Below are 6,122 nucleotides of genomic sequence, written 5' to 3'. Positions count from 1 at the left end.
AGACCAATACTTACAAAGAAAGCACCCTAGTAGCATGCATGAGGGGCCTATTTTAGATCATACAGCCTTCGAAAGTCTATACACTTTGTTTTCTAAACTGGGTATCTCAAACCCAGGTGGCTACACCACATAAGCCTCCTCCTTGAGATGGCCATTAAAAAATGTTAACTTGACATCCATTTACAATATTGGTCACTTCTTATGAGTGGCCAAGGCAAGAAATACACAAATAGTGTTCAATCTAGCTGTGGGGACAAATAAATGTCTCCTAAAAGTCAAACCCTTTGATCTGTGCAAAACCCTTCACCAACAAGCCTTGCCTCTTATACTTATCCAAAGTATCATCAAACTTATGCTTGGCCTTCCAAACTCACTTAGCGCCAATAACCTTCCATTTTGCAAGGAGATCCACAAGATCCCAGTGTGGTTTCTTAAAATTGAGTTGAATTCTAACTCCATGGCCCCCCTTTCCAATACTATGATAAGCTTGGTCATATGGTCAAGGTATGTAGATTAAAGGAAGTAGATGAGAAGAATAGTATTTTGAAGCCTTGGAAGAAGCAGTCAAGGAATAATGCTAAAGTAGAATTGGAGTTGTTTGTGGTATAATAGAAGATAAAATCAGAAAATTCCTCTGTATCCAATGTTCATGGATCGTTGACTATGGAGCATCCCAATACCAGTCATCAAAAGGGCTCGTATGCCTCCTTTAAGCTTGTGGAGGAGTCTATCCTGGTAGCAGTCGAGAATGGTGCCAAATTCCTAACCTTGCCATAGATTCAAGTACCATTTCTTTTATTTTTGGCAATGGTGATACTAAGAAGTTGTCCGACTGAATTAGGATCATCATTGAAGCAGTGTTGGTGATGATGGCCAAAATGTATCTACATTCCTTTACCTCCATGCCAAAGTGAGAATAGGATCTGGTGGTATAGTTTGTAGTAGCGAATCTATTGGTCCAACGTAGATGCAGCTTTGCATCAACCCCTATTGTTTGCAATTTTCCACAACTCATATGAATCAAGAATAGACCTAATCTTTAACTTTAAAAGAGTGTAATTTGTCCCATCTAACTTCTCCCATCACCAAAAGGTGGAGGGTGGGCACGAGTAACTACATTATTTAAAGGTTAGGCCATCTCTCCAAATCCACCTTCAAATAGCAATCTGCTAAAAGAAAGCTTTGCCTAGAGCCTATGCTCTGATACCATGTAAGAATATATGATAGTGGAAGTTAGATCAACACACACAATAGAAATGGAGAGTAAATAATATTACTGCTTGTTGCAAAAAATTGATCACAAATTGATGGCGTCCTCCCACCCGTGGTGCAAAAAATTGATCACAAATTGATGGCGTCCTCCCACCCGTGTGCTCTAAATGAGGAGCTTTAATGGTGATCTAAACAAACACTAGAAGAAGGATGTCTTGCTTACAAGAGTGCCTAAACACAATGAGCTCTACTGAACTAGTCTATGTATAATACCTGCTAGGGTCGGCAAGGACGTAGGTTAGTAGTAGTAGCAAGCTACGTCAACTAACCCATGACTTGGACTAAAATGACCAACCAACCACATCATCCGACCGGGACCATATTAAACTACAATATCTCCCACAGCCATCTAAGATTGTCTAGACCCTCAAACAAGCCTCGCAACCCAAGAACACTGTGTCCTCAATTTGCGATCATATAGCCCACATAAGAATGCATCTTACTTAGTAGAGTGCCAAGTCTACATAAGCTATCTCCTAACCATGAAGCCACACTTGGCCACCATCCAATGGCTAAGCTGGGAACTGCTTGTGCTGTCGGGCTTAGTGCTCACCACACACACACAACGACTACTCCTTATAAAGGGGGCCTTACAAAATAGAGCACATCCATCATCTTGTTAGAAACATCACGAGAGTGAAGCATTGAGCAAATTCTTTTCCAATAGTCCAACCCAAAATTTAAATTTGTAGACTTATTTTGGAGTTTTTTTTAAATTGGCCCCAAATAGCTTCTCTCTAGTTCATTCCATGCTCCTTTAAAGTTATCTTCTGATGCAATATGATGGATGAAACTATCACCTAGCCCTAATGCAATGATGGCTAGAGCTCTCTCATCGCTTCCTATCCAAAATCTTTTATCTTACCCTTATAATCTTTTTTCTTTTACTTTCTATCCCCGAAAGCCTAGCTCTCTTTCATGAGAACAAACTTGAGTTTTGCTTGCCATGTATGGACACCTTCACCATTAAATTTATCTACTATGAGTGGATTTAACATGATTTCCTTATGGGAATGGGAAGTTCTTTGAAATGGGGTTACCCAAAGCTAGTGTTTAGTCCCTTACAAAAGTAGAGATATGCATTTGATGAGATTAGCACTTCCCAAATTCAAAAGTTATAAAATAAAAAAAATACCACATCCTTCAAATATTTCACAAATTAAATGAGAGTGCATAAGCATGGATTTCATTGTTGCATTGCCTTCAATTAATACAAGATATGATTCCAACTTAGTCATGGTAGATCGTGTGACGAAGGTGCAAGGGACCTAGGGGTCACACATGTCCCACTCATCCTAGGGAGTAGCACCTAAACATGGAATGACTGCCATGAATCAGCCATAAAAGCTTGGGCATAAGCTCCAAGAAGATAAGATGTCTATTATATCAAAATGACGATAAAAGGTGATAAAAGGGTATAATAGCCTAGACCAAGGTCACTTATATAATGCTTGACCATTTCACACTCGCTAATCAATATTCCCATGCCCCAAATCTATGCTCAAGTGACCCAAGGTCCATGTGCCTAGGCCCATAACGATACATGTGCATGTGCATATATGACCCTGGAGTTGTTATGCAAGAGTTCCCTCGTGCAGTCAAGAAAGCTACTACTAACCTTGATCGCTCGAATATGAGCCAAGAGGAGTTCATGATTAGCTATACGAAAGCTATCAAGAGTGTGGAGGGGAATTTTTCAGATCATGCACATAAAATGGTGTCTATTGCCAATCTCGCCAATGAGGATGGTTTCTTCCAGCCGATCTTTCGATATAATTGGAATCAAAAGGGAGCTATGGCAGAAAGCAAGGCTCAAATCCTGGCATCCTCTCAACTTAATCCTAACAGGTAATAAGTTCACAATTGTGAGATCTAATTCCCTTGACTTGATATATTTAAATGCTAGTAATGTGATAATTTTCTTGTAATGTGTTTAGAAAGAAAGATATTCTACACCAAATGATGTCAACAAATTCCAAGGACACACGATTGCTACAAAAAAGTTTGGAGATGCTTCCGAATTTTAGCTCTATGTGTGAAGAAGGAGATCTATTGGCAACACATGCATAAATGGGGGATCCCATCATTGTGCACCTATGAAGTGATGGTTTGGATCTCCCATTTGAGTTTGAGGTATTTGCTACATAGCAAAGGTAGCGACATCTCCTCAATGCCTTTCCTGATCTTTCGAAGGATATCAAGCCAACATTGAAAGCTGATAAACAATCTGAAATGCAAGAGCCTTCTAAGCGTCTCATATACAGGTGATACATTCATCCACTACATTCTTTTGTGTAAGCTTATCTTGTTAATCTTGTATTTACTACATTCTTAGCTTGACAGATGGTACATTGATAGCCGACGTGGTGCCGCGGAGGATGCCAAATGAGTTGGTGGAGTGGAGAGACATGGACGAAGAGGGGAGTATGTACCCATCAAGGTGGACTGAAAAAGACATTACCATTTGGGAGATCAATGTGTGCTAGGCAAGTGGCATCCCATTGAACTGAAAAAGACATTACTATTTGGGAGATCAATGTGTGTCCTTGGTGGTTAGACTACCCATTAGGCAAGCGGTTAGACTACCCATTGGGCAAGCGGTATCCCATTGAGCAAGGACGGTATGAGGGTATGTGTACTTAGCTTTGTATATTTAAATGTGTCTACATACAAATAACTAACATCATGGCCTTTTGGGTCTACAAACTTAATGACGAACAAGAATCTATTTGAAGAAGATGCTTTTAACAATGGTGATGGATCTGAGAATCAAAATGAGGAGAATGAGACTTTACTATATGTGATCTATAGGGTCAAGCACCACCAATGGAAAAAGGCCAATCATCAAGGTCCAGAGAAATAAGAAGCAAACAACGGCTCGACTATCAAGTTGATAAGGGAATTGTCATTAGTCAATGAAATACTGGTAATCCTTTCTAATGTATTTACATGAGATTACATATTCTGCTGAGATATAGATGTGCAATATCTAATGTATTTACATGAGATTACATATTCTGCTAAGATATAGATGTGCAATATGATGAAATTGCCTTATTTGTAATCCTTTCTAATGTATTTACATGAGATTACATATTCTGCTGAGATCTAGATGTGCAATATGATGAAATTGCCTTATTTGCTATCATAGGTGTAAAGGGGAGCACCTACATGAATGTAATTAACGGAGGATATTATACAGTTGGCCGATGCACCAAAGAAGTAAGTGTGTTATCAACTTTGATGTATGGTGTCTTGAGTTCTTTGTACGGTTATTGATGGTTTTTTATAAATGGTAAATGCCCAAGACCTCTCTCATAAGGGCAAGCCGTGTCCTACCATGGCCAAATTGGTTTATGCAAATTTTCCCAGGTGCTTTTGGTAGTGGTGCTCAGAGATAGTAACACATCATGTCTATAGTAGAATAATTTTCCCCCACTATCTAAAGCGATGTCACAGTTTACCCATGACTTCACCACGAACGAGGGGTGGTATGTCACTGTCTATCTTTCTCATCATTTTGACTACATCTTTGCACCTATGAGTAAGGCTGAGTTTACACTCCATCGATCATATACGATGCTTCTAAACTTTGGTTATGTGTATCCTATGATGGGGAGGAGGTAAAATGACATCACTATTTTGTTGATGTCTCACTTTGGTTATGTGTATCCTGATGGGGAGGAGGTAAAATGACATCACTATTTTGTTGATGTCTCACTTTGGTTATGTGTATCCTGATGGGGAGGAGGTAAAATGACATCACCCTTTTATTGATGTCATTGTCACATAGTATCTCGCATACACAGTGATGTTTATGTGTTTATTAATGATGTGTCCAATCGGTTTAGAGTTTGTAGATGGGGGTCTTTTATTGGGATGGAGAGCTAAGTTTCCATACAATGTGGCATGGTGTGGCTTCCTCTCCCTTATCACTTTCTATGATGATACCTCAAAGATGATAATTTGTGTCTTTTAGCTTTTCTTTAAAGAGTGGTGTGCAACAAAATCTTGTCGTGTTAATAACTATAATTCCATGTTGATTGCAAGATAACAAGTAGCAAAAGAGCCTTGCACAAAATTCAAAGCTCGCATAACATATTTAAATTTTCAACCCATGGTGTATACACAATAACACTAGTAGATTCTCAATCTTTCCATATGTAAAATTGTTACAAAGTCCACCCTATGGTTGATTGGGTGGCCCGAGATACCATTGTACCATGTTGCAAAAAAAATCAAGGGCCCAACGTATAGATTTTCTTCTCAAACAAAGAGAATTGAGAGTCATGACTCAAGAAAAAGAAAAGTATTCAACATAATTGAGTTTGGGGATGTAAAGCTTAGAAGCATCCCTCGAGCATGAGCAAAGCCTTAGAGGCTACTAGAAAACAAGAACCCATTTCAGGAGAATAATGCACCCGTGAGAGGGACTTCTATAGGAAAAACGAGAGAACCCACTATGGGGATGTAAAGCTTAAAAGCATCCCCATAGTACAAGCAGATAGCCTAGAGGTTACCAAAAAACAAGAGCCCACTTTATGAGAATGAGCACCTATGAGAGGGCCTTTTGTACGCAAAATAGGAGAACCCACTATGAGGATGTAAAGGTTAGCGAAACCCACTTCAAAAAAAATGTGTTATGCTCACCGACAGCTCAAATCTAGAGCTAAATTTATTGCAAGTGCACTATAGGGGATTTACAAGTTCAAAGGAGACGCATAGTAGATATCAACAACAAGGGCTCTCTCTCTCTCTCTCTCTCTCTCTCTCTCTCTCTCCGTGTATAAAGTTGAAGTTGATCTTAAGCTGAAATGGCACTACAGGTGAATCTCAATAGTTATTTTATA

This window comes from Cibotium barometz, chromosome 15 (genome assembly GCF_041138505.1).
Source record: "Cibotium barometz isolate CiBa-2024 chromosome 15, ASM4113850v1, whole genome shotgun sequence".
Taxonomy (NCBI): Eukaryota; Viridiplantae; Streptophyta; class Polypodiopsida; order Cyatheales; family Cibotiaceae; genus Cibotium; species Cibotium barometz.
Note: the sequence above shows the minus strand (reverse complement) of the source record.